The sequence below is a fragment of the Lepidochelys olivacea genome (genome assembly GCF_965140295.1).
Source record: "Lepidochelys olivacea isolate rLepOli2 genome assembly, chromosome: 1".
Taxonomy (NCBI): domain Eukaryota; kingdom Metazoa; phylum Chordata; order Testudines; family Cheloniidae; genus Lepidochelys; species Lepidochelys olivacea.
Window position 1 is genome coordinate 15,024,017 of NC_140411.1, and position 27,933 is coordinate 15,051,949.

The 27,933-nt window shown below is 45.1% G+C and overlaps 1 protein-coding gene across 4 annotated transcripts in view; it reads left to right on the forward strand.

Moving 5' to 3' along the window:
* The window catches only part of GDPD5 (glycerophosphodiester phosphodiesterase domain containing 5), a 339,945-nt gene that overhangs the window by 174,992 nt on the left and 137,020 nt on the right, over positions 1-27,933 (forward strand). The window contains exon 2 of one of the 4 annotated variants that reach the window (XM_084616710.1): positions 12,812-12,913. The exons of the other annotated variants lie outside the window; for them this stretch is intronic. The gene's annotated coding sequence lies outside the window, so the exon portion shown is untranslated. The remainder of the gene's footprint in view (positions 1-12,811; positions 12,914-27,933) is intronic. 4 annotated transcript variants of the gene reach the window in all.

Sequence of the window (27,933 nt, forward strand, 5' to 3'; positions counted from 1 at the left end):
TCCACTTATGAAGCTCAGCGTTTGTTTTATATATTTTGCATGTGCCCCCCCCCCCAGTTTTATCAATTATCTCCTTGTATGACCTCTCTGTGGCTCACCTCCTCTGATCTCTCTGCCTGGGGTACTTTGCTAGGGCGCCTTGTCATCCCAGCAGAGGCGAGATTAGCCAAGCACTGGATGTCTTGAGGGAGAAGGCTCACAAAGTTACCTTCAGAAAATTAGTGCATGCCAGAGTGCCTTTTAACTGCAGGTTCACTGCCTGTCTCATCTAGTGCTTGCAGCAGGTAGTAACTATGGCACAGATGGCAATTTCCTGCAATATCTTGGACACATCCTATTGAATTAAGTTTATGTACCTTTATGGGCCAGGGATTGTGTGTACAGTCATGGGGGGTGCCCTCCAGAAACTAGGAACAGTGGAGGAAAATTCACTATGGTGGTAACACCTTCAGGGAGCTACCGCCTCCTGGAGAGAGGCTCACATAGACAGGTTCAAACTGGATTCTCTAGGGACCAACAGGTTTTTTTTTTTTTTAAAAAAAAAGGACTTTTGTTTAAATACCCTGAATTAAAACTGACTCAGGGCCTTCTATCTGATCCAACAAATGGGCAGGACTGTCTGTCTCAGGGGGCCCCAGTCCTTCCTGGGAAGGGTTGGAAGGATGTGGCCCAGTCTGGGTGCTTGTTCTGAGCTAACAGCTGTTGGGAACTTGTAGCCACCGGAAAAGCCCTGGTGGGATTTGAAAGGCTGTTCACTGCCCAGAGCCCTTGTTGGAGTTGGGGTGAACTCGGGTAAGATTATTAGCATGCATGTAGGTTTCTTGATTGCTTTTAATGTTTTCTCTGCAGTGCTTTCACCTTAAAAATAAATGTGCTCGCTTAGAAAGAGCGGTGTGGTACCTTTATATCTGGGCAGTAACATTGTTTACAGTCTCTGAGGAGAAAAGAAAAGTAAGCCTGTTTACACAGCCTGATTTTGCTGGGAATATCACAGTGGAGGCAGAGAGCTGTGCAGCCTGGAAATGCCCTGGTGAAAAGGGAGAGAGATGTGCCTTCACCCAAGGTGACAGCGGGTGACTCAGAGCCTTGAGAATGGGTGAGTTTGGTGGACCATAGAGAGGGAATACAGGTGCAGTTGCCCGGAACTCTGACTAACTTTTTCACTCTTGCTACTGAAAGTTAAGCGAAAACGGGGATATATAAGAAAAAAACTATAACCTTTCAGAGTAAAAGCCGTTTTAGTCTGTATTCGCAAAAAGAAAAGGAGTACTTGTGGCACCTTAGAGACTAACCAATTTATTTGAGCATAAGCTTTTGTGAGTTACAGCTCACTTCATCGGATGCATACTGTGGAAAGTGTAGAAGATCTTTTTATACACACAAAGTATGAAAAAATACCTCCCCCCACCCACTCTCCTGCTTATAGGTTATCTATAGCTTATCTAAAGTGATCACTCTCCTTACAATGTGTATGATAATCAAGGTGGGCCATTTCTAGCACAAATCCAGGGTTTAACAAAAACGTCTGGGGGGGGGGTAGGAAAAAACAAGGGGAAATAGGTTACCTTGCATTATGACTTAGCCACTCCCAGTCTCTATTCAAGCCTAAGTTAATTGTATCCAATTGGCAAATGAATTCCAATTCAACAGTCTCTCGCTGGAGTCTGGATTTGAAGTTTTTTTGTTGTAATATTGCAACTTTCATGTCTGTAATCGCGTGACCAGAGAGATTGAAGTGTTCTCCGACTGAAAACCAGCGAGAGACTGTTGAATTGGAATTCATTTGCAAATTGGATACAATTATCTTGGGCTTGAATAGAGACTGGGAGTGGCTAAGTCATTATTCAAGGTAACCTATTTCCCCTTGTTTTTTCCTACCCCCCCCACCCCCCCCAGACGTTCTTGTTAAACCCTGGATTTGTGCTGGAAATGGCCCAACTTGATTATCATACACATTGTATGGAGAGTGATCACTTTAGATAAGCTATTACCAGTAGGAGAGTGGGGTGGGGGGAGGTATTTTTTCATGCTTTGTGTGTATAACAAGATCTTCTACACTTTCCACAGTATGCATCCGATGAAGTGAGCTGTAACTCACAAAAGCTTATGCTCGAATAAATTGGTTAGTCTCTAAGGTGCCACAAGTACTCCTTTTCTTTTTGCGAAACTATAACCTTGTGTCTGAGGATAATATTGGTGTTAGGATATAGATGTAAAGGCCTATACTCAAGAATTTAGGTGTATTCTTATCACTTGGCTAGTTATAGAGGTATAAAAAAGAGAATAAAAATCACTGTCTGCCAGTGTAATGTCCTTCTCTTACTGTGACAGTCTGAGGCCCTGTTTTTAGGCTAAGGCCTTTGGCTAAGCAACAGAGGCAGCTATAAGCTGGGAAGCGAACGGTCACATCCTTACATTCCAAACTAGTCACATTGAAAGAAGGTGCTATTGGGCTGTTAGGAATACAATCCTGCCCTGATAGTGCCTATCACCTCCAGAGAAAGAGAAGTGCCTAGAAGATGTAAAAGAAAACTTAGTTTGATAGCATCCTGTCTGGCAAGAACCCACTTATCAATAGCTGGCATGTGAAATCCTCATTTCTGTAAAAGGAAAATGAGTACTTGTGGCACCTTAGAGACTAACCAATTTATTTGAGCATAAGCTTTCGTGAGCTACAGCTCACTTCATCGGATGCAGCTCACTTCATCGGATGCATCCGATGAAGTGAGCTGTAGCTCACGAAAGCTTATGCTCAAATTGGTTAGTCTCTAAGGTGCCACAAGTCCTCCTTTTCTTTTTGCGAATACAGACTAACACGGCTGCTTCTCTGAAACCCTCATTTCTGTGTTTGTTCTATCACTGTAATCCCCATTTCCCTATGGTTTGTCTGCCTATTCTCTGTCTGGTTCTGTGATTGTTCCTGTCTGCTGTATAATTAATTTTGCTGGATGTAAAGTAATTAAGGTGGTGGGATATAATTGGTTAAATAATCATGTTACAATATGTTAGGATTGGTTAGTTAAATTTCAGTAAAATGATTGGTTAAGGTATAGCTAAGCAGAACTCGAGTTTTACTATGTAGTCTGCAGTCAATCAGGAAGTGAATGAGTGGGTGTGTGTGTGGGGGAAATGGGAACAGGGAATGGGGAAATTGGAATCATGTTTAGCTAAAGGGGGAAATGGGAACAAGGACACAGGTAAGCCTCTGTGGTGTCAGAGCTGGGAAGGGGGACACTAAGGAAGGAAACTGGAATCATGCTTGCTGGAAGTTCACCCCAATAAACATCGAATTGTTTTCACCTTTGGACTTCGGGTATTGTTGCTCTCTGTTCATGCGAGAAGGACCAGGGAAGTAAGTGGATGAAGGAATAAGCCCCCTAACAATTGGTATAATGGGCATCACCAGGTGGTGCTGTTTAGTCTTCCAAATGACAGGTTTCAGAGTAACAGCCGTGTTGGTCTGTATTCGCAAAAAGAAAAGGAGTACTTGTGGCACCCTAGAGACTAACCCATTTATTTGACCATGAGCTTTCATGAGCTACAGCTCACTTCCAAATATTTTTCTTAACATGTGAGCAAATGGTCAGTCTTGGAAAGACATGCTGTGCTGTTGGAGTTTTTGTTGCCTCTGTGTAGAGGGAGCTGCATGAGCAGGAGGAGAGCTTGCTCTCTGTCATTGCCTCAACAATTGAATCTGATCAGAGACAGAGGTGCTCCGTGAAAGGCAAACATTTGGTTTAGGCTCAGACTCCTGAAAGAACAGGTTGCCCTACATGCTGTTTGATCCCCTGTTATTCCAGGATTGGTGTACGTGTGTGTCATAAATATAAAGGGAAGGGGAAACCCCTTTGAAATCATAGAATCATAGAATATCAGGGTTGGAAGGGACCCCAGAAGGTCATCTAGTCCAACCCCCTGCTCAAAGCAGGACCAATTCCCAGTTAAATCATCCCAGCCAGGGCTTTGTCAAGCCTGACCTTAAATACCTCTAAGGAAGGAGATTCTACCACCTCCCTAGGTAACGCATTCCAGTGTTTCACCACCCTCTTAATGAAAAAGTTTTTCCTAATATCCAATCTAAACCTCCCGCACTGCAACTTGAGACCATTACTCCTTGTCCTGTCATCTGCTACCACTGAGAACAGTTTAGAGCCATCCTCTTTGGAACCCCCTTTCAGGTAGTTGAAAGCAGCTATCAAATCCCCCCTCATTCTTCTCTTCTGCAGACTAAACAATCTCAGTTCCCTCAGCCTCTCCTCATAACTCATGTGTTCCAGTCCCCTAATCATTTTTGTTGCCCTTCGCTGGACTCTCTCCAATTTATCCACATCCTTCTTGAAGTGTGGGGCCCAAAACTGGACACAGTACTCCAGATGAGGCCTCACCAATGTCGAATAGAGGGGAACGATCACGTCCCTCGATCTGCTCGCTATGCCCCTACTTATACATCCCAAAATGCCATTGGCCTTCTTGGCAACAAGGGCACACTGCTGACTCATATCCAGCTTCTCGTCCACTGTCACCCCTAGGTCTTTTTCCGCAGAACTGCTGCCTAGCCATTCGGTCCCTAGTCTGTAGCTGTGCATTGGGTTCTTCCGTCCTAAGTGCAGGACCCTGCACTTATCCTTATTGAACCTCATCAGATTTCTTCTGGCCCAATCCTCCAATTTGTCTAGGTCCTTCTGTATCCTATCCCTCCCCTCCAGCGTATCTACGACTCCTCCCAGTTTAGTATCATCCGCAAATTTGCTGAGAGTGCAATCCACACCATCCTCCAGATCATTTATGAAGATATTGAACAAAACCGGCCCCAGGACCGACCCTTGGGGTACTCCACTTGATACCGGCTGCCAACTAGACATGGAGCCATTGATCACTACCCGTTGAGCTTGACAATCTAGCCAGCTTTCTACCCACCTTATAGTGCATTCATCCAGCCCATACTTCCTTAACTTGCTGACAAGAATACTGTGGGAGACCGTGTCAAAAGCTTTGCTAAAGTCAAGAAACAATACATCCACTGCTTTCCCTTCATCCACAGAACCAGTAATCTCATCATAGAAGGCGATTAGATTAGTCAGGCATGACCTTCCCTTGGTGAATCCATGCTGGCTGTTCCTGATCACTTTCCTCTCATGCAAGTGCTTCAGGATTGATTCTTTGAGGACCTGCTCCATGATTTTTCCAGGGACTGAGGTGAGGCTGACTGGCCTGTAGTTCCCAGGATCCTCCTTCTTCCCTTTTTTAAAGTTTGGCACTACATTAGCCTTTTTCCAGTCATCCGGGACTTCCCCGGTTCGCCACGAGTTTTCAAAGATAATGGCCAATGGCTCTGCAATCATAGCCGCCAATTCCTTCAGCACTCTCGGATGCAACTCGTCCGGCCCCATGGACTTGTGCACGTCCAGCTTTTCTAAATAGTCCCTAACCACCTCTATCTCCACAGAGGGCTGGCCATCTCTTCCCCATTTTGTGATGCCCAGCGCAGCAGTCTGGGAGCTGACCTTGTTAGTGAAAACAGAGGCAAAAAAAGCATTGAGTACATTAGCTTTTTCCACATCCTCTGACACTAGGTTGCCTCCCTCATTCAGTAAGGGGCCCACACATTCCTTGGCTTTCTTCTTGTTGCCAACATACCTGAAGAAACCCTTCTTGTTACTCTTGACATCTCTGGCTAGCTGCAGCTCCAGGTGCGATTTGGCCCTCCTGATATCATTCCTACATGCCTGAGCAATATTTTTATACTCTTCCCTGGTCATATGTCCAACCTTCCACTTCTTGTAAGCTTCTTTTTTATGTTTAAGATCCGCTAGGATTTCACCATTAAGCCAAGCTGGTCGCCTGCCATATTTACTATTCTTTCGACTCATTGGGATGGTTTGTCCCTGTAACCTCAACAGGGATTCCTTGAAATACAGCCAGCTCTCCTGGACTCCTTTCCCCTTCAAGTTAGTCCCCCAGGGGATCCTGGGCATCCGTTCCCTGAGGGAGTCGAAGTCTGCTTTCCTGAAGTCCAGGGTCCGTATCCTGCTGCTTACCTTTCTTCCCTGCATCAGGATCCTGAACTCAACCAACTCATGGTCACTGCCTCCCAGATTCCCATCCACTTTTGCTTCCCCCACTAATTCTACCCAGTTTGTGAGCAGCAGGTCAAGAAAAGCGCCCCCCCTAGTTGGCTCCTCTAGCACTTGCGCCAGGAAATTGTCCCCTACGCTTTCCAAAAACTTCCTGGATTGTCTATGCACTGCTGTATTGCTCTCCCAGCAGATATCAGGAAAATTAAAGTCACCCATGAGAATCAGGGCATGCAATCTAGTAGCTTCCGTGAGCTGCCGGAAGAAAGCCTCATCTACCTCATCCCCCTGGTCCGGTGGTCCCTCCTGGTCAGGGGAAAGCTCCTCTCACCTGTAAAGGGTTAAGAAGCTAAAGGTGACCTCGCTGGCACCTGACCAAAATGACCAATGAGGAGACAAGATACTTTCAAAAGCTGGGAGGAGGGAGAGAAACAAAGGGTCTGTGTGTCTGTCTATATTCTGTCTTTGCCGGGGATAGACCAGGAATGGAGTCTTAGAACTTTTAGTAAGTAATCTAGCTAGGTACGTGTTAGATTATGATTTCTTTAAATGGCTGAGAAAAGAACTGTGCTGAATAGAATAACTATTTCTGTCTGTGTATCCTTTTTGTAACTTAAGGTTTTGCCTAGAGGGGTTCTCTATGTTTTGAATCTAATTACCCTGTAAGGTATCTACCATCCTGATTTTACAGGGGGGATTTCTTTATTTCTATTTACTTCTATTTTAATTAAAAGTCTTCTTGTAAGAAAACTGAATGCTTTTTCATTGTTCTCAGATCCAAGGGTTTGGGTCTGTGGTCACCTATGCAAATTGGTGAGGCTTTTTATCCAACATTTCCCAGGAAAGGGGGGGTGCAAGTGTTGGGAGGATTGTTCATTGTTCTAAGATCCAAGGGTCTGGGTCTGTAGTCACCTAGGCAAATTGGTGAGGCTTTTTACCAAACCTTGCCCAGGAAGTGGGGTGCAAGGTTTTGGGAAGTATTTTGGGGGGAAAGACGCGTCCAAACAGCTCTTCCCCAGTAACCAGTATTAGTTTGGTGGTGGTAGCGGCCAATCCAAGGATGACGGGTGGAATATTTTGTACCTTGGGGAAGTTTTGACCTAAGCTGGTAAAGATAAGCTTAGGAGGTTTTTCATGCAGGTCCCCACATCTGTACCCTAGAGTTCAGAGTGGGGGAGGAACCTTGAGAGTGTGTAAATAAGTTACACTTGCGTATACCTAGACTCCACATCACTGATTTCTCCTCCACTGAGAGGATGAACTGCCAGGATCCAGAATCCGCTACCTGTCAGCACAAAGAGCTGATGTCAGAAGAAGAGGCAGCAATAACACATGCCAGATAGTACGCTAGGAATGTTTCGTTGACTAGAAGTCAAGTCAGTGGCCTTCATAGTAATCTGTAGCTCTTTCATACATACTTAATTTTTCTTATCCATGTGCCCACGGTCAATGAGCAGCAGGAAATGACCATGGTTAGGAAACCCCTGTAGTCCACTACAGCACATGCAATGTCAGTGTTGGTTTCTGCCAGCTGCGTGTGCCTGGGGTGAAATGAAGCCCTGTGATAGTTGTTGGGTAGCTGTGCCAAATAGTTTGGCACAAACTACTGGGGCCTCGGAACATGAGGATTCCAGCCGACCTATAGTAGGGGAGTGTTTCCACCCACTTCCCTAATTAGTCTTCGGTGTTGCTACTTCCCCTCCCCCTGACTCCAAATTATTTGGATCCTGTTTTACAAGAGCTGCAGGTCTGTTTTAATGATATTTACTTTCAAACATGAAGTGTCTGAGAAGCAAATCCCCTCTAAGTGCAGGACTGCACGTGTCTCCTGAGAAGAGCTCTCTTGCCCCGATTCCTACAAAGACACCTAGTGACTGATGAATGAATTAATCATTGAGTGCACTGGAGTCGAGAGAAAGCAATATCAGATATTGCCCTGAATCCTGTATGGGAAATTATTATTGCTACAATGCCAACAGTACATTAAGTGCTTTACAGATACGCAGGAAACAAGATACCTGCACTGAGATGCTTACGATTATAAATGAACAGCATGCAAACAGAGGATGTACCAATAAGCATGCTGACTGACCAACAGTTTAAGAAGTACTGTGCTCATTTCCCAAGTTTTGTTTGGATTTTTTTATCACTAACTTTATTTTTCCATGTAGGGAGGGTTAGAATTTAGAGGGTGTTTAGCAAAAAGTGTTTTTAAGGAGGGTCTTGAAAGAAGGGGGAGGTTGAGATTTTGGGAGGTTAGGGAAAAAGTTCCACAGTCATGGAACTAAATGGATGAAGAGCAAGAGAGGTTGTGGAAAGTGATAGTCTTTTTTTATCTTGCATGTACCATACTTTCTTAGAATAACTATCTCTTGCAGTGTACTTAGAGAATTCCTTTGGGAAGGTTGTTAAACCAAGTGGAGACACGGCAAGAGGCTGGTATGTTTAGTCTCAACTATAGATTCCTAGATCTCATTAATAAGTAAAGTCAGTCTACGTCCGTGCTTGTAAAGGAGATGATTAGGAAAATTCAGGTGGAGCAGAGGAATTGTTGTTCCTTCAGTAGGTGGCGCTCTTCTTTCTCAGAAATGGAATTGGGAAAAATCCTGTCTTAGGGAATATGAAGGAGAGCAATGAAAACAAGTGAGAATTATTTAATGTGAAGATATTACTATTCTGCCTGCCTGTTTATCGGCCCCTGATCGTATGTGAAATTAGCAGATAAGATGTCTGTAGTGACTGTCAGAAAAGCTGGTGCATCCAAACTTCCTCTTTTGTGTTGCAGAGAGAGTGCTGGAAGAAATTACAGCATATGCTGGCATCCTCTTGGTGCTGTAGTGTGGGACTGTAGCATTTGAAGTGCATGTTAATTGTGAAACTCTTTGAAATAATGCGTTGTACTTCCCACATTGGAGAATATCAATGTGCATGAAATGACATCTTTGGACAGGAGATAAAGTAAGCAGAGCAAGAGGAGACTTTATTTTACCTAAAATTATTATATTAAACCTACATTTTTAAAATGCTATGATGTTGCTTAAAACGATCCTGAGTGCCAACAATGAGAATGTGCCATATCATTATTGTAGCGCCTGGAGGTGCAGTCAGGATCAAGGCCCATTTGTGCTAGGTGCTGTACAAATACGGAGCAAGAAACAATTCTTGCCCCAAAGGACCTGCAGTCTGATTTAAGGTAGGATGAAACAAGTGGGTGTAACAATGATTCTACAGCAATGGGGAAGGGAGGACGACCATAATGGTGGTAGGTAAATGTGGTTGCCATGTTACATTTGGCCTGTCCTTTGCAATATCATAGAAATCATAGAATATCAGGGTTGGAAGGGACCTCAGGAGGTCATCTAGTCCAACCCCCTGCTCAAAGCAGGACCAATCCCCAATTTTTGCCCCCAATCCCTAAATGGCCCCCTCAAGGATTGAGCTCACAACCCTGGGTTTAGCAGGCCAATGCTCAAACCACTGTCCTCTCACATCTCAACTCTTAGAACCTAGAAGTTAGTGTCTTCAAGGAAGCAGCACTGCAAAGCTTCTCAGCCTTATCATTCCCTTTAAGAGAAATACAAACTAATTGAGTTTATAGAACTCCTTTCACATGAGATCAGCACAAATGCCTTCCAATAACATACGGCGAACAGCTTCACACAATTATGATTAACCATATCTTTAAAAGACCAGACGTTACTTTAAGTAAGCCCAGATTCCAGCACAAATGCCATGTATTTAATGCCGCTAATGGTCTTTGATTTAGAGTGAAAAGTGGATAAGAGGCTTGGTGCTTTCATGGACAATTCTACTTTCCCTGTTTGTTCTACTCTGTTCTCGGACGAGTATTCCAGCGCAAGGCCAGGGCCGAGGCAGTATTAGGAAGATTTCGGTGTCTATGTTGTTCTGTTCTGTGACTAAGAGAAGATTCTCTCTCCAGATCTATCGCTCTGGCCCCTTTCCCAAACGATAAATTCACTTTGAAAGGGAAGAGATCCCACAACAACAGTAACACACTCTCTATGGCCAACACTTTAAAACTAGCCGCCTTGTGTGCCCTAGACTGCACCAAGCTCTCTGACTTTCAGAGATGCTGAACTCCCATAAAAATCAGAAGAAGTCAACTGTGTGGTCTTTGGTTTTCAAAGACCATCAAAAGCATTAATGGCAAGGCTGGTAGACCAGTAGTAGGGGCGACTGATTTGTTGTCCGTAGTATCTATCGGTTGTTTAAAATACTGTGTGAATTGTGCATGTAATAGTCTACTCACCCACGTTGGCCTCACCCTCCCTCTCGCTGATAGCTACATCTGCTTGTGGCATCCCATCTTAAATTAACCTGTAGTTTTTCTTTAGCAGGGTCCATCATACTATGGGCTTGTCTACGATACGGCTTAAGTTGGATGTAACATCTCTCAGCGGCATGTAAACACCCCGCCCTCCCCCGAGTGACCTAAGTTGCATTGATTTAAAGCAGTGATGACGCTGTGCTCTTTCAGTGACTTAGCTTCCGCCTCTCACTGAGGTGGAATTACGTCACCGAGAGAGCGCTCTCTCGTCGGCATAGCACGTCTTCACTGATGTAGCGCAGTAGTGAAGACAAAGCCCTGTGTAAGTGCAGTGCCTCGCACAATGGGGCTCTGACCCTCGCTGGAGCTGTTGGGCACTAGTGATGCAAATAAATAATTATGCCCTTTCGCACCAATGTCATTTTACGCAAATGTCTGAGGCTTTTAAAATATAGGGACAGAAGAGTATAATTATTGTAGCGATATGCACGTGAAGTCGTTTCTAGCTCTGGTTACTGGAGCTACTTCTAGAGCTGTTGCTCAAAATAATTATATTACAACCACCCCACCTCTTCCCATATGTGTATCTGAGGCATGTATCCCTGTTTGTTTAGGAGAGTGAGGCATCCCTTCAGGTCTAGGCATATGTTTGGAGAAAAATATACTAATGACAGACCCCAGGGTTCAGGGTACAGAGCTAGAAATGGGCAGTGCAGGAATTGAGGGGTCCCCTCCCACAGGAAGTTAGCTGAGAATTGATGTACTCATTGCATTCAAAAGGGGGAAAGCGTGCTATTCAGGAGTACCTCTGTGGGCCCCCAAGATAAGCCATCCTTGGCAAGGATGACTTTGCAAAACGGCTGTGCAAATTTACCATCTCAGGATCAAAAATTATACTCCCACCCTTTGTCATGGTGATTCATAATGAAGGTCTGTGTGTAGGGGGAAGCAGAGTCATAGCGTACTTGCTTGTCAAACACAGATGTACTCATGAGGCAAGTGAGGAACTGGAATTTTTGCAAGGCTGATTTGACAGTAGCCAGAGGGTAGAAGGAACTTATAAGAGGGAGGAAAATCACCTTCACCAACTGCAGTGTGGTGATGGGAACTCCCGAGAGCCTGTTCTAAGAACGTTGGTGCGTGCTCTGTTCAGTATCCCAAGCTAGATAAACTACACCCTTCCTACTGCTTTCTTCAGAATAACACACCCGTTTTCTTATCAAAGCCCTTCCCCCTCAAAGAAACAACTGTTCCCAAACAGGGTTTGTGCTAAGTAATTTAGCACCTGGCTTACGAACCTCTTGGTGCTCTAAGACCCAGACATTTCTGGAGCCTGGCCAAAGAGCATGTGTGTCTGAAAGTTTACAGCTGCTAGGAAATGAGTGCTGTGACAAAGTTCCTCCTCTGCCCTGGTGGGTCCTGCGCTTATTGGCAGATTTGCTCGCCTCAGAGGTTCACGGCAGCCCTCAGTTTGGCCACTTTTGTGGCTCAAATCTACCATTCACTCAGTTAGCCTCATCACTGGCCAGCATGGGGAAAAGGAAGAACAGCAATCCTCGCAGTCTCTGCTGATCCACCTAGTGGATCGGGGAACAGGCCAGAGACCTTCCCCTCTGGTGGAACCCACAGTCCAGGTCAACTCTTCCAGTATCAAGCAGGGAGATGGAGGGATGGGGGGAATCTGGGCCCGTCCTCTACTCCAGGTTCCAGCCCAGGGCCCTGTGGATTGCAGCTGTCTACAGTGGCTCCTGTAACAGCTGCATGACAGCTGGGCTACTTCCCCATGGCCTCCTCCCAACACCTTCTTTATTCTCACCGCAGGACCTTCCTCCTGATGATGCTTGTACTTCTCAGTCTTCCAGCAGTACGCCTTCTCACTCTCAGCTTCTTGCACCTCTTGCTCCCAGCTCCTCGCACGCACACCACAAACTGAAGTGAGCTCCTTTTTAAACCCAGGTGCCCTGATTAGCCTGCCTATTAATTGATTCTAGCAGCTTCTTGATTGGCTGCAGGTGTTCTCATCAGCCTGTCTGCCTTAATTGTTTCCAGAAAGTTCCTGATTGTTCTGGACCCTTCCCTGTTAAGGAGCCGGAATCGTTCTTCACTCGCTCCTGAGCTATTTGCTTTCCTTTCTTTCCTAAAGCCCCCCGGCCCGGATTTTTCACACTTTTCCTTTTGCTTAGTTTCCCCCCCCGCTCTGGGCCTGGGCTAACCTGAACACCTCTCCCTCCTGAAAGCTGTTGTGTTATACCTTTTGATTGCGTTGTTTTGTTGCTAAGTTCTTTTTTTTATCCTTTTGTATTCTCTGTAACTGTTACAAATAAATTTCCTTTCTGTTTCAAAAAAAAAAAAAAACAAAAAAAAAAAACCTTCCCTGTTACCTTACCCAGGGAAAAGGGACCTACTTAACCTGGGGCTAATATATCTGTCTTCTATCACTTTCCTGTAGCCATCTGGCCTGACCCTGTTACAGTGCATGCAGTGAAATCCCTGCTGGGCAGCACATCATAAATGATTGACTGCTGGACCCAAGAAATCGCAAGCAGCCAAGGTGAGCTTGCCTAGCTTAGGGCAGGGTTGCATTCAAGATTCCTCTTCTACAATGAATAGCAAGTTTAAAAGGGAGGGAGTGGGGAGGGATAGCTCAGTGGTTTGAGCATTGGCCTGCTAAACCCAGGGTTGTGAGTTCAATCCTTGAGGGGGCCATTTAGGGATCTGGGGCAAACACTGGGGACTGGTCCTGCTTTGAGCAGGGGTTTGGACTAGATGACCTCCTGAGGTCCCTTCCAACTCTGATATTCTATGATTCTGTGTGAATTTAGGGCTGGTGAAAGGTGCTTCCCTTTCTTGGAGCTTGCCCAGCTTTGGAGAGTGGGATTTATTGCAGGCCCATATCGGGAGTCAATGCTGGGAGCCCTTGCTATGTTGTCGGCGTACCTCACTGCAATTAGAACAGCAGGGAGCCTGAAAGCCCTTGGGTCAAGCCAGGGTTCTCAGGGCTTCCAGTCCTAGTGCACTGACAGGGAGCCTGGGAGCCATGGATGAGCTTGGAAGCTGGGGTTTTCAGGTTTCCAGCTCTGTGGCGGAGATGCTGGAAGCCCAGGGTTCACTGACCCCGGGGCAGTCTGCATGGCTGGGCAGCCCCAGAGGTGCCAACCCTAGAAGCCCTCACTCAGGTGCCCATCAGCCCACCAGGTGAGCCTGCAGTAAACCAGATAGATTTCCAGTGGAACCAGGCCTGTGTTTTATTGGAAACTCCTTGAAACAACAATTGTTTTGTGGAAACACGTTTTGACAAATTGATATTTTCTGGCAAAAAGTTGGTTGGTCGGGAATGTTCCCAACCAGCTGTAAGTGTACAGAAGTGTGTGCTGAAAACGTGGCTGCTGTCGCCTTGGGGATGGACTGCTAGAGGATGAGCAGATGGCCCACCATACTATTTGTGAAACCAGGGCTTGGTCTAGGCTTAAAATTTTGCTGACGTAACTATGTTGACCGTAAGTGATTTAAGCTATACTCGCAAACCCTTAGTAGACACGTCCATAAGGTCATGTTTTGGCGTGAGTGAACACATGGGGAGATCACAAGGAGCCTGTGTTCTGTTCAGCAGGGGGTTGGTATCAATCCAATGCTGCTGCTGGACATACTGGAGGGAGCTGTGTTGGACAGGGCTATATCCTCAGTCCTTCTGCACCAGCCAGCAAAGTGCACACAGTGTCCAGTCCCAGGATGGTGTAGCAGTCACATCCCCTGTGTCCCTGGGGGCATTGTGCCCTCCCTGAGGAGCATTTGATAGGACAGTGCAGCTCTGTATTGCTCCTACCTACCAATGCATGCAACTGTTGAGTCCTAAGAGGGTAGGTTTGCAGCATGGCTGTTTCCTCCTTCCTTATCCCTGCTCTATCCCTCATGACCTTCAATGAGATTTCTCCTCTCTGCAGTTTCTGTGGTGTGGGAGGGCACACATGACATGACGTGCCCTTGCTAGGAGATTATGGGCTGTGAATGGGATGCGCTGCACCTTCGAGATAACCTGATGTGGGAGGTTTAATCATACACCCTTTGGCTTTTAACGCTTTTCAGTCTTTCTGTGGTATGTGCTGTCTCTAATTTAGGCCATTTCCACTTGTTCCAAATATGATGGCAGCAGCTGTGTTCCCAGTTTCAGCTCTAGTGCGGGCAGGTTTTAGCCACTGGGCTGATCGTAGGATCATCCTGTGTAGTAAAACCTTTCTCTCTAAATACATGGTCCTGTGTGAGAATTCTTACATTTTTACTTCCTGAATTAGCATCTCATTGGCTTTGCTCCCTTGAATGTGGTACTATTTAAAGTAGTGTTGATTGACTATAATTACATGGGTTTTCACCTGTTGTACATTGTGCTCACAGCTAAATGTGTGGCCTAAATTTTCAAGTGGTGGTCCCTAAAGTTCGTCACCGAGGATGATAAATCTTTCAGAAGTACCCAAGTCTCATCTTCAAAAGTGACTTGGAGACACGAAGGAGCCAAAGTCCCCTTGACTTTTGATGAGGTTTAGGCTCCAAAGTGCTTGTCAGTTTTGACGTGGGACTTAGGCCTCTGAGTCAGTTATACGCTCTTGAGACCTTTAACCCTAAATTCTAAAATAGCACCCTGATTTTTTCCCCCCAGAGCTATGGACTACTGCAACTTCTGTTGTGTTGGGATTTTTGGCTGCTTCAATGTGTCTGAAAATCAGGACACTATTTCTATGGGTTTAGTACCCAACATGTGAAAATGTTGGCCTAAATCTGTTCTCCGCTGTGTGTATTGTGGATACTACACCTCTACCCTGATATAATGCGGTCCTCGGGAGACACAAAATCTCACCGCGTTATAGGTGAGACCGTGTTATATCGAACTTGCTTTGGCCTGCCCGTTCCTTGTTCCCTGACCGCCCCCTCCAGAGACCCCCCATCCCTAATCACTCCCAGGACCCCACCCCCTACCCAAACCCCCTGCTCCCTGTCCCCTGACTGCTCCCTGTCCCCTGACTGCTCTGACCACCCCCTGACAGGCACTCACCAGCAGCGGTGGGAAGCGGAACAACGCGGCCCCAGCCCGCTCCACTCTGCCACCTCCCAGCCGCGGTGCTCCACTTCCCGCCACTGGTGAGTGCAGGGAGGTTGGGGAAAGGACGCCCCCCCTTACTCACCTGTGGCAGGAAGCGGAGGGCTGTGGCTGGGAGCTGGTGGAGTAGAGTGGGCTGGGGCTGGGCTGCTCTGCTTCCCGCTGTTGGAGAGTGAGGGGAGGTTGGGGAAAGGACGCCCCCTTGTACTCACCTGCGGCGGGAAGCGGAGCGGCATGGCCCCAGCCCACTACGCTTTCCTTGCCCGGGCCCCAGCCGTGTCACTGGGGGCGGTGTTGGGGAAAGGTCCCGCACTCACCTGCGGCGGGAAGCGGAGTGCCACGGCTGGGAGCTGGCGGAGTGAAGTGGGCTGGGGCCGCGCTGCTCTGCTTCCGCCGCTGCCGGTGAGTGTGTGGGGGATCCCTTCCCCCAAGACCCCTCCTTCCCCCAAGACCACGGCTGGGGCTGGGGCGAGGGAAGCGAAGTGGGCTGCTCCCAGCCTCCCGCTAATCCCTTGGGCCACTCTGGGCCCCAAAAGTGCCCCCCTCCCACAGCTCCTGCCTCCCAGACCCGGGGGGTGGGAGGAAGAGAGCCCCTGACCGCCCCCGAGACCCTCTGCCCTTTTTCAACCCCTCGGCCCCGGCCTGGCACCCTTAACACGCAGTGTGTCGGAGCTTAACTGTGTTGTATGCGAACCCGCGTTCTATCGGGGCAGGGATGTTCTGAGAATTAATGAATGTTTGTAGTGCACATTGAATATGAAAAGAGCTAAGTGCAGAGTATTTTTTTATGCCCCTTTGCCAACTCTTCAGGGAGGAAGACATGAGACTTCAAAATGGCTTTAGAAAGCAAAGTTCATTGCAATGGATTGTGTAGATTTTAACTAATGTGGAACTGGCTGAAAACCTAACATTTAAATAGGTTTCATTTGGGTTCTCTTTTAAAAGTCAATTGCTCATCTCCAGTGACTAGGACAAATGGAGGGAAATATTGCCTGAAATGGCAGGGATTTTTGTTTTTCTTGCTCAGTTCACTCTTACAGGGATTGCAGAGGCCATTGTTCGAACAGGACTTATCCCCTCCAAGGGGGATAGCCTTTACAAACTGTCCTATGCTGGAAATCCATGCATCAGATTACAACCAAACTAAATGACACCTCGGTCAACTGGGGACAGGCAGATGAAGGACAGAGAGATAATTGGCAAGGTGCTAACATACTGCTCTTTCCACTTCACTGAGGGACCTAGGAAAAAGAGCTGCTAATCAGATCAGATTCTTATGCTTTTCATTAAAATACAGGGGCAAATCATGCTGTCTCAAGTCATGCCATGAACTTCCTTGGACCACTCCTTTGTATGGACTACTCAGATACCATGGTGATCACTGCAGTAGAAAACTCTAGATAGATTTGGGAGCAGCAAATGCAGGATCGGTCCCAAATGAAGTGTTAGATTATTTTAGCAGCATGTGTATGTTTAATCTAAGTGGAAAAGATAAAGTTGGTGTTTTCAAATTCTCTGGCAGTGAGGTTCTTGAAAGGAGTCATTTGTCTCCATCCACTGATTAAAGAGCCGGTTCCTTTGTTGGACCTTCATACTGTCTTAGCCACTCTTATGGGGCCTCTGTTCAAACAACTTCTTCAATCTCCCTTCTGTGTCAGAAAACTGCCTTCCTGTGGTGATAACAGCTGCAAGGAGGGTGTGAGAGTTGCAGGCTTTGATGGCGGAACCCCCTTACGCTCAATTTTCTGCACCCTAAGTTTTTATCTAAAGTGGTTTTCCAGTTTCACTTGAACCAACCTATATATTTTCCAATATTCTTCCCTAAGCTGCTATGACGGCTTCCCTGGGGTGCAGCCTGAAACTGGGGTGCCGCTGAGCCCTCTGTCTTACCAACCAAATTTGTTAGTCTCTAAGGTGCCACAAGTACTCCTTTTCTTTTTGTGAATACAGACTAACATGGCTGCTACTCTGAAACTTTGGAAAGAAAATCCTGCAGTCCTTGTTTAAATAGGCTCTGAGCCCCATCTCCTCCTTGTACTGCTTGTGAGTCACCTAAGTAGAATACACAGCTGCATCTACTCAAAGAAGAAAAACGGTTGCCTGTCTGTAACTAACTGTTCTTTGAGATGTGATGCAGATGTGTATTCCACATCCTCTGACCCCTTTGCGTCTGAGTCTGTTCTTCTGATGTTTGGTGCAAAGGAACTGATGGGGTCAGGATGGCACCAGCTTTATATGGCCAGGGGCAGGGCTAGTGATGCATACTAGGGTATTGCTAGGCCAAATTCTCTGGCTCCGGTGCGCTGACATGCACATACCTAAGTAGAATACACATCTCCGTCATATCTTGAAGAACAACAGTTAGAGGTAGGTAACTGTTTTCCCTCAGATACTGTAATTAAGTAGAGCATTGGTTCTCGTCTTTTTCCATCAGCCCATGTCCAACAGGAAAAAGATTCTGGACCCCACCCTTTCTCCTAGGGAGAATGGTCGTGACCCTCTGGACTCTATTCATGACTCCCCTGTCAAATGGAGCAATCTTGTTATCAGACTCCCTGCTGCAGCATCTGTTTTTCGCTGAAGACTGCACATCTAAGTGAATAATCTGAAAGGCTGTAAAGCACTCAACAGAAACCTGAAGGGGAGAACTCAATTCTCATTGAATTGGTCAATGTGCAAAAGAGTGTATTCAAATAGCTACCGTATGTTCAAACAACAAAACCCTTGAATTACCACTAATGGTTCAGGTATGAGCCACCTACAGAGAAGAACCCAAAATGTAACTGAACCTAAAGTTAAGCACATGTAACTTTTAGATAGCCACTGGTAGGGTGGGAGGGCAGCGTACAATCAAGAGTTCTTAAGGACAAAGTAACTACCTCGTTTTTTCCATTTTTAGAGCACTTTCAAAATATTGATCTTCCTGAACACCCCATGGGAAAGTGTAATAAATATTTGTATCTGCAATTTACAGGTGGGGAAGTCAAAACTAGAGCTGGGTGAAATTTATTCAGGTAAATAATTTATTTGCCAAAAAATGCAGTTTCAGTCAACCTGGAACAATTCATAAATTTGACCTGAAGCTTTTCAGGGGTGGCGGGGGAGGAAGGAGGGGTGTGTGTGTGAGAAGATTTAAATTCACATCTCCTTCCTCCCACCTCAGTACCTTTATCACCAAGCTACAGAATCCTATTCTCTCTCTCTAGTCTCCGTCCAGACCCAATGAATATTTAATATTTGTACTAAGTGGAACAGCTTCAAAAGGAGAGATTGAGAACACCCTAGCCTAGAGCCATGTGGTTAGGGCACTCACTTAGCAAGGGGAAAGACCTGAGTACAAATCCCTGCTCCAGAGTGGGGAATCAAACCTGGTCCCATGTCCCAGGCTAGTGCCCAACCAAGTGTTTAATTTGTAATGAGAGGTGCCAAGGCTCAGCCCTGGCACAAATTAAGCCCAACCAGTGGGCAAAAGTTTCACACACCTCACTGTGATGGGTTCCGCCTGGGGTGCCACCTGGAACTGGGGTACCACTGAGCCCTCTGACCCACCAACCTGGGCTCCCTCTCACACTGTGCTGCTGTGACAAGTTGCAAAGCCCTCCAAACTTGCACTTTGACCAGCATTCACACAGGTAGGGACACACCCAACTGCAGTCACATTCAGGCTCTCTAACCACCAGCCTCCTAGCCTAGGACCCCAGAGCAGAACCGTCCTGCCCTGGTCAAATCTGGCCAGTATATGGTTTAAAACCTGGTCTCTCTCTCCCTCAATGTGAAGAGGACCATGAACACTTATGTCCAGGGTTGTGAGCTCAATCCTTGAGGGGGCCATTTAGGGATCTGGGGCAAAAATTAGGGACTGGTCCTGCTTTGAGCAGGGGGTTGGACTAGATGACCTCCTGAGGTCCCTTCCAACCCTGATATTCTATGATTCTCACTTATGACCAAGCTGAGATTTGCCCCAGGCACCTTAGTCAAAGGCACGCTGGTTTGTATTAAAACATAAAATAAGTTTGTTTAACTACAAAAGGATAGCTTTTAAGTGATTATAAGTGATAGCAAACAGATCAAAGCAGATTACCTAGTTAATAAACAAAACACGCAAGCTAAGCTTAATACACTAGATAGGTAGGATATGAATTAGCAAGTTCTTACCCTGACTGATAAACAGACTGGCAGATTCTTAAGGCACAAGCTGCCTTGGCTTTTCAGCTTGGGTTTCCCAGGTTTTCATACACAGTCTCTGTAGCCTGGGACCATGACTTCCCCCCCGTTCAGTCTTTGTTCCTCTGGTGTTTCCAGATGTGGTGGTGTAGGGAGAGTGAGGTACCCCCATGATGTCATTTCCTCCCTTTTATATCTTCTTCCCACTTGCTGGAAAGCTCTTTTGCTGTGACTTGGGTCAGACAGTTCCCAGTGTGTAGCGCTATTGCTGAGAGGTTTCTGTTGTACACAGTTCTTGGGGTAATCATTAACATTGTTTGGCCTTTTTACTTTTGTACCTGAAAGGCTGCTTGTGGGTGTTTTCAACCTCAGGACATGTTTCAGTAACACATACATAGCCAAACTTCATAACTTCACATGCAATGATAGCACATACAATCCAACGAGATATTAATGTCCAGCTGATTAAGACTTTGAGTGATACCTCACAAGGCATATTTTGTATAACACATATCCTAATAACATGTCAGTGGTGAATATTGGGATGCCAGGGTGTTGCACACACACATGGTTTGCTGGCCCGAAATGGGCTCTTTCATCTTTTTGACAAATTCCATATAGTTTTAGAACTGAATACTTTTCTGGCAGAACCGAAAAATCAATTATTTTCCCAGCTGTAGTCAAGACAGAGAGAGGTTATGTGACTTGCTCAGGGCCTCAGGGTCTGTGCCAGATCCAGGATTAGAACTCTGGAAGTCTCACCTTCTGGTCTCCTATTCAGACCTTTAAAATATGTTGCCTTTAGTTGAATCAAATTCTGTTTCTGAGGCTGTTGCTTTAAAAAAATTAGTTATTTGTATTACAGAAGTGCCAAGAGGAATCAGTCAATAACTAGGACCCCTTTATGCTGTGGGTTTTATAGAAAGTCCTCGTGACTTCTATAAACCTCCCAGACTTCTATAAACCTCACTGGCTGTTTCTGCCTCCATAGCTGTCTTGTGGGCAGCCTCCTCTGCGTTAATTCCCAATCGTCTTAATTCCATCAGTCTTTTATGTTCATTTTCTTTCTCTTTTGCTTCCAGTCTAGCTAGCTCTAGTTTAGTAGCTGCTTCACTGGTAGTCATTTCCCTGCTTTTTTTGTGCTGGGCCACACCCCCTCTGCAGTTCACTGAAACTGGGATGCACTCAGCTAAGGGGCTTCTTAGTTAACAGAGACTTTCTTAGCACTCCGTGTTCAGCCTTTCTGGGCAATTTGCAACCTGTGCAGTTCTAGCTTGTTCTGATCTTCATTCTTACTTATTTTGCTTCCTTTTCTGTCCCTATTTCCCTTACCCAAAATAAGCAAACAGAAAATAACAAACCAGTAACCTCTTTCTCTGTTCTTCAGTCACCACACTTAAAACTCACTTAAAATCACTACCAGTATCTCAAAGCAGTCAGCTGTGCACAGATCCTGCTCGACTACGCCACTGTGATGGGTTGGGTCACAGAACCCCTCTGTTAGGATATAGATATTCAGGTCTCTCTGTAAAGGCCTATACTCTTAAGAATTTGGGTGTATTCTTATCACTTGGCTAGTTATAGAGGTATAAAAGAGAGAATTAAAATCACTGTCTGCTGGTGTAAGGTCCTTCTCTTACTGTGACAGTCTGAGGCCCCGTTCTTAGGCTAAGGCCTTTGGTTAAGCAACAGAGGCAGCCCTAAGCTGGGAAGCGAACAGTCACATCCTCACATTCCAAACTAGTCACATTGAAATAAAGTGCTATTGGGCTGTTCGACATTATCAGGACAGGATTGTATTCCTATCACCTCCAGAGAAAGGGAAGTGCCTAGAAGATGTAAAAGGAAACTTAGTTTGATAGCATCCTGTCTGGCAAGAACTCTCTTATCAAAAGCTGGGATGTGAAATCCTTATTTCTGTGTTGTTTTATCATTGTAGTCCCCATTTCCCTATTATTTGTCTGTATAATCTCTGTCTGGTTCTATGATTGTTCCTGTCTGCTGTATAATTTAATTTTGCTGGGTGTAAACTAGTTAAAGTGGTGGGATATAATTGGTTAAATAATCATGTTACAATATGTTAGGATTGGTTAGTTAAATTTCAGTAAAATGATTGGTTAAGGCATAGCTAAGCAGAACTCAAGTTTTACTATGTAGTCTGCAGGCAATCAGGAAGTGGATGTGTGTGTGGGGAGGGGGAAATGGGAACAGGGAATGGAGGTGCGGAAATTGGAATCATGTTTTGCTAAAGGAAGAAATGGGAACAGGGACACAGGTAAGCCTCTGTGGTGTCAGAGCTGGGAAGGGGGACACTAAGGAAGGAAACTGGAATCATGCTTGCTGGAAGTTCACCCCAATAAACACTGAATTGTTTGCACCTTTGGACTTCGGGTATTGTTGCTCTCTGTTCATGCGAGAAGGACCAGGGAAGTAAGTGGATGAAGGAATAAGCCCCCTAACACCTCCTTGGGGCTGCCAACTGGTGTGCCAAGACTTCTGCCCCTGCTTTGCCTGCCAGCTTAGGACTCCAGCACCCTGTCTTGTTGAGCCAGACCCACCAGTCTGCTCCAACGCAGACCCAGGATCTGAACCATGTGCCCCAAAGCTGCAGACTTAATTGAAAGCAGCTTAAGAAGTGTTCCTGTCTTTAACACTCAGATGCCCAACTCCCAATGGGGTCCAAACCCCAAATAAATCCGTTTTACCCTGTATAAAGCTTGTACAGGGTAAACTCATAAATTATTCACCCTCGAAACACTGATAGAGAGGTATGCACAGCTGTTTGCCCCCCCAGCTATTAATACATACTCTGGGTTAATTAATAAGTAAAAAATGATTTTATTAAATACAGAAGTTGGATTTAAGTGGTTCCAAGTAGTAACAGACAGAACAAAGTGAATTACCAAGCAAAATAAAATGGAACACGCAAGTCTATGTCTAAGAAAACTGAATACAGATAAAACCTCACCCAATAAGCTTCCTTTTACAGACTAGTCGCTTTCTAGTCTGGGTCCAGCAATCACTCACACCCCCTGTAGTTACTGTCCTTTGTTCCAGTCTCTTTCAGGTATCCTTGGGGATGGAGAGGCTCTCTCTTTAGCTAGCTGAAGACAAAATGGAGGGGTCTCCCACAGGCTTAAATAGACTTTCTCTTCTGGGTGAAGACCCCCTCCTCTCTCCTATGCAAAGTCCAGCTCCAAGATGGAGTTTTGGAGTCATATGGGCAAGTCACATGTCCATGCTTGACTCAGTTTTTACAGGCAGCAGCCATTGCTTACCTGCTACCTTGATCGTCCTCAGGTAGACTTCTTATGTGGATTGGAGCCTTTCAAGATCCATTGTCCATTAAGTGCTTCTTGATTGGGCACTTAATTTGCGCGTTCCTTTCTCAAGAAGCTGACCAAATGCTTTACAAAGGCTACTTAAAAATCAAGCCAGTACACAGCCAATATTTATAACTTCGAATACAAAAATGATACATGCATGCAAATAGGATTAATAGATTCAGTAGATCATAACTTTTACAGAGATGTTACATGGCATATGTAGCATAAAACATATTGTAGTTATGTCATATATACATTCATAAGCATATTTCCATAAAGCCTTATGGGGGGCGCCATCACGGTCCTCTCCCAGAAAGAGCTTGCAATTTAAATATGCAAAGACAAAAGTTGGAGGAAAGGAAATAGTATTTACTGGGGAAATTTTTAGAGCAAAATGTGGATTTGTTTGGGAAAACTTCACAAAAAGCATTTGTATTGGCAAATATATCTTGGTTCATTGCTATGAACTGGATGAAATGCTTTTTGTGTTTCTTATGAGCCAGTGAAGAATGTTCTCTGAGCTTCGTAACTGATGTATCTACATCTTCGGCTTTGTTAAATAAATTTTCTGAGATCATAGCAACCGTCTTGAAATAGGATTATGGGTTATTTTTTATTGTCTTCCTGAGATTTTATCCAAGGACGTGGTTCTGTTACTAAGCTACGTTTATTGTATTAGGAGGCTAAATGCCCACAGTAAAAACTTGCAGAAATGATGTATGCACCTCTCAATTTAAAAAGTGGAAAATAAATATTAATAAATGTAAAGCTATAGTCAGACAAAAATTTAGAAGTGACTTTCGCATAGCTCAGAGAAAAGGAGATAAAATACATGAAAATGCACATGAATTTACTTGTTTTTAAGGAATGTGTCTTCTGTTAATGTGAGCTATCAGTGCTGTATGTGCAAAATTACAACTCTTTATCCTCCATGGAGTTTCTTGCGGTAAAATTCCAAGCTTTTGGCTTTGTTTCCTTTTAACAATGTGATATTTTTCTGAAATTTTAATGAGCATTTAAAGTTTTTATTTGCCATCTCTGAATATAGAGAGATTTTACTTTGTGAGCTAAGGGCTTGTCAGACAACTTCAGAGCATCTTTTGTAGGCCTCAGAAATATTGGCGTTCTGGTTTGGAGAATTAGTCTCTTCCCTTTCTTGAGAACACATTCTTATGCACCCATATACCAGGGGATCTTATAAGGTAATGCAGTGGGCCAAACTCACTGGGCACTTCCATCAGGATTATGTATTATACCCATTCACATGGTATCTGAACAAAATAAGGATGCACACTGTAATAGACTTAAAGAAGTGATCTGCAAGGCTGCTTTTATAAATGACCGTGGGACTTATATAGGACAGACTCCATTGCTTCTGCAGGAGAAGTGATGTCTGAGCACTGGACTGGGAGCAAGGAACGGCCGAAGTCAGATCTAGGCTCCCTCTGTGACTTTGGGGAAGGGATTTAATCTTTGTTTCTTTATCCGTGTATATTACAGTATCTGCTTCCCAAAGCTGTTGTGAGGACTCAATGTTTATAAAGAGCTAGAAGATGAAAACGCCTGTGTAAGCATATGGTTGGCATTAGTGGTTTACAGGAGAGTAATGGCATATACCTGTGAGTCAGTCTTTCTGTTTTGTCCGTTTTATTCCATTTTATTTGTGTATTCTCTTCCCCTCCCAAATACTTGACTTTCCCCCTGAGAAACATTTGCGACATTTGCTGAAAATGGTTTATGGTTAAAGAGCAGAGTCTGTAAAACTGGAAGACGCGACTAAATTCTCTCACTGCCCTGTCATGCAGATATTGTCCCAATTTTATAGATGGGCTAAACTGAAGCATGCTGTTGTGTCCCTGACCATCTTGGCTAATAGCCATTGATGGCCCCATCCTCCATGAACTTAGCTAGTTCTTTTTTCAGTGGCTAGGTCTGTTAATTTGTAAATGATTCAAGTGATGGGGCTGCTATTATGGAGCTCATTGTTTTGGGACTAATACAGTGTGTACTAATAGGGCCAGATTCTTAGGGGGTGTAACTCCATGTTTCTCTCTTGGCTTAATGGACCTGTACTGATTTACATCCACTGAGGATGTGGCCCCTGGTTTCAGCCAGTTTGAAAATCTTGGCTGATTCAAGCAGTATCCTGCATTACGTGTTTGAGATGTTTCCTGTACACTAGAATCTTTTAAAGTGCACATGTTGTAGACCCCATGCAAAGCTGACTAGGTAAAGCTGAAGTACTTGGCATATTAAGTGATTAAATAGTCTAGATGACAGAAAGAAGCTGCAGAAAATCATATTAAGCCAAAATATTTTTCCCCTGCTGTATGTATTTTTTTCGACATTACAGACCTCCTTCCATCTCAAACACTGTCCCAAATCACTGACCACCTATGACTAAACAGTTGTTTTGCTGCACACCCTGGCCACTCTGCATGTGATGGTGCTGGCATTGGAGGGGCTTGCACCAATGAAACAAGAGGGTCCCTCTTCAGCTAAAGGAGAAATCCCGGTACCTGTTAGCAATATAGGGCATATGACACAAGTGAGAAGGTCTGATTTCATCCAGTAGAAGATAGTGAAGTCTACACATTTCTTACCATGTTAAGCTATTGGACTGTAGTTCGTTAACATTGTGAGCCCTGATGCCAGGGGGGAGGGAGGGTGTTTAAGAATGCCACAGGACTTAAAAGTTCTGATGAGTTGAAGTGATCAAGTTATTGTGCACTTTTTCCATACTGATCACGCACCAGATAATGTTCAGTATAAACATTATCCTCTAGTCTCTGTGATAGTGCAGAAGAATAGCTAATATGTATTTCCAACATGCGCTTGTTGATTAACTTCCTTGGAAAATGACTTCAGGAGTCTAATGCATCCATCTTGCAATTCCCCAGATGCACATCAGTAGCTTAAAATGGCAATGATTTCTTTCTCCTGGAGCTTTGTATATTAATCAACTCCTTGTTGAAGGCAAAATACAGCATAGCAAGAAGTATGGTTTTACCACGGGAACAAAACTACCAAACTATTCTGAAGAAGTGTGCTCCCCAAATTACTGTCCACGTTAAAAGGTCCGCAGTGAATTGTTTAGTTTTTAATCTGTCTAATCAGGATAATGCGTCTTTATTTTCTAGACCAGTGTTTCTCAACCTTTTTGATACCTTACTGCCTTCCTAAACTGTGTCAGGGAGATTTCAGGGACTGGCATCAGTCCATGGACCGGTCATTGGGAAACACTGTTCTAGACCATGAGTCCAAATGTTGGTATGAACCCCAGATCCCAAGGAATTTTGGTAGACTCTTTACAGCTGTGCAAAACTGCTGCTGGATAAACAAGTCTCAGAAGTATTTGTTACTCAGAAAATAGGAACCCTGGGTAGAACTCGGTGTAAGTAGCTGCTGTGGGTATTAAACACGCTGGGCCGGATTTTCCTCTTATAGTCACGCAAACCCACCGACATCACTGGAGGTGCTCTGGTGTACCTCAGCAGAATTTGGCCTATTGTGTACCTTATGTTCAGTTTCCTCATCTTGAGTTCTTATCACTTTGCAGGGAAAGTGCCACCTCCCTCTCTCCCCAGTGTACTATTTTGTGTATACACACCCATTATAAAAGGGAGGTACTTCATGCCTACCTAAGACACCCATATGAATAAGAGTAGGGGACTGATGGGCTAAATCTCCTTTCTCACTTGTGCAATCTGAGTTATGTTAGGAATGGGGAGGCTTTTTTTCCTTGTTGCCAGTAGCTCTGCTGGCCAGTGGGGTCGTCCAGATTGAGACACCCCTTGTGGTTACCGAGCCTGGAGTTGGTATCACACTCCCCGTTTTCCTTTGTCTATTCTGCAAGCCCAACCAGTAGCTCTAAATTAGTTTGGGCTTTGGTCACAGCACCCTTGCAGGGTGCACCAGGATAAATGCAACTGTCACCCTAGGTCACTGCCACCATGGGGATCCAGTGTTAGTAATGATAGGTCAGTTTCCACCCTACTTTCGGTTTAACAATCCGTGCATGGGTTTTACTCATTAAACATTCATGCCTTTTTTCTGGTGGTTAAACCATTCTCAAAGCTAGATGGAAACTGGCTCAATTCTCTTACATTGTCTTCTCATGCCTCCGGTGTGCTGCTGTCCCTGACACGTACGGCCACAGCCAACATTCAGAAATGCCCCTTGTAATATAAAATGCTGTTGTATTTTAAAATAACAACAGCGTTTCACATGCTGAGTGTCCTTATAGAGCAATGTTGCTTTCTGCAGTCGAGCTTCCAGTGTCTACGGGAGCTCATTCTGAGCCAGGCTGTCGGGGGAAACAATAAAAGAGCCATCACTTGAATAATTTAAACAGGCTGGAGGAAACACCAAAGGGAATAATCCTGCACTTACAGGGTGTATAGTGGACCGCAGAGCATCCTAAAATCATTCAGCCTCTAATGTGTGCGTTATTCTAGGACATCTGTGCACGCTGTGGGGAGGGGAGGCACAAGCCCACCGCAATTTGCGGTTGCCAGCAGCGTCTGTGGGCCTTCAGGAGGGATTGCTTCATCCCTCTCGCTTTCTTGTCGTTGATTTTAAAAATAAAAATATGTAAAATCCACCATAAGGAATTGGAGTCAAAGCTTCCAACAAAAAGTAGGAATAACAGTTGAGCTTTTACATAGCACTTTATACCCAAATGACTGCCCAGGAATTGCTTTAACCTGCATTCATTGTACAAAGAGTCACAGCATGTAGAAGACCAAAAGGAAAGCGTGATTGCTGCCCCACAGAGCTCACGATCGGAATAGTGACGCACATCCGATCGACAGCAAAGCCGGGGAAGAAATAAAGGCCACTGGGCCTGATTCTTCGCTGCCCTGCATCTTGCACAGTCATGCTCTACCAGTGCCCAGTGTGTGTCAGGCACCACTGTTCTGAAGTGGTTACAGTTTTGCGCTCCTGGTGCACGATGAGTGTCCATGACTACACAAGGTGCAGAGCAGCAGA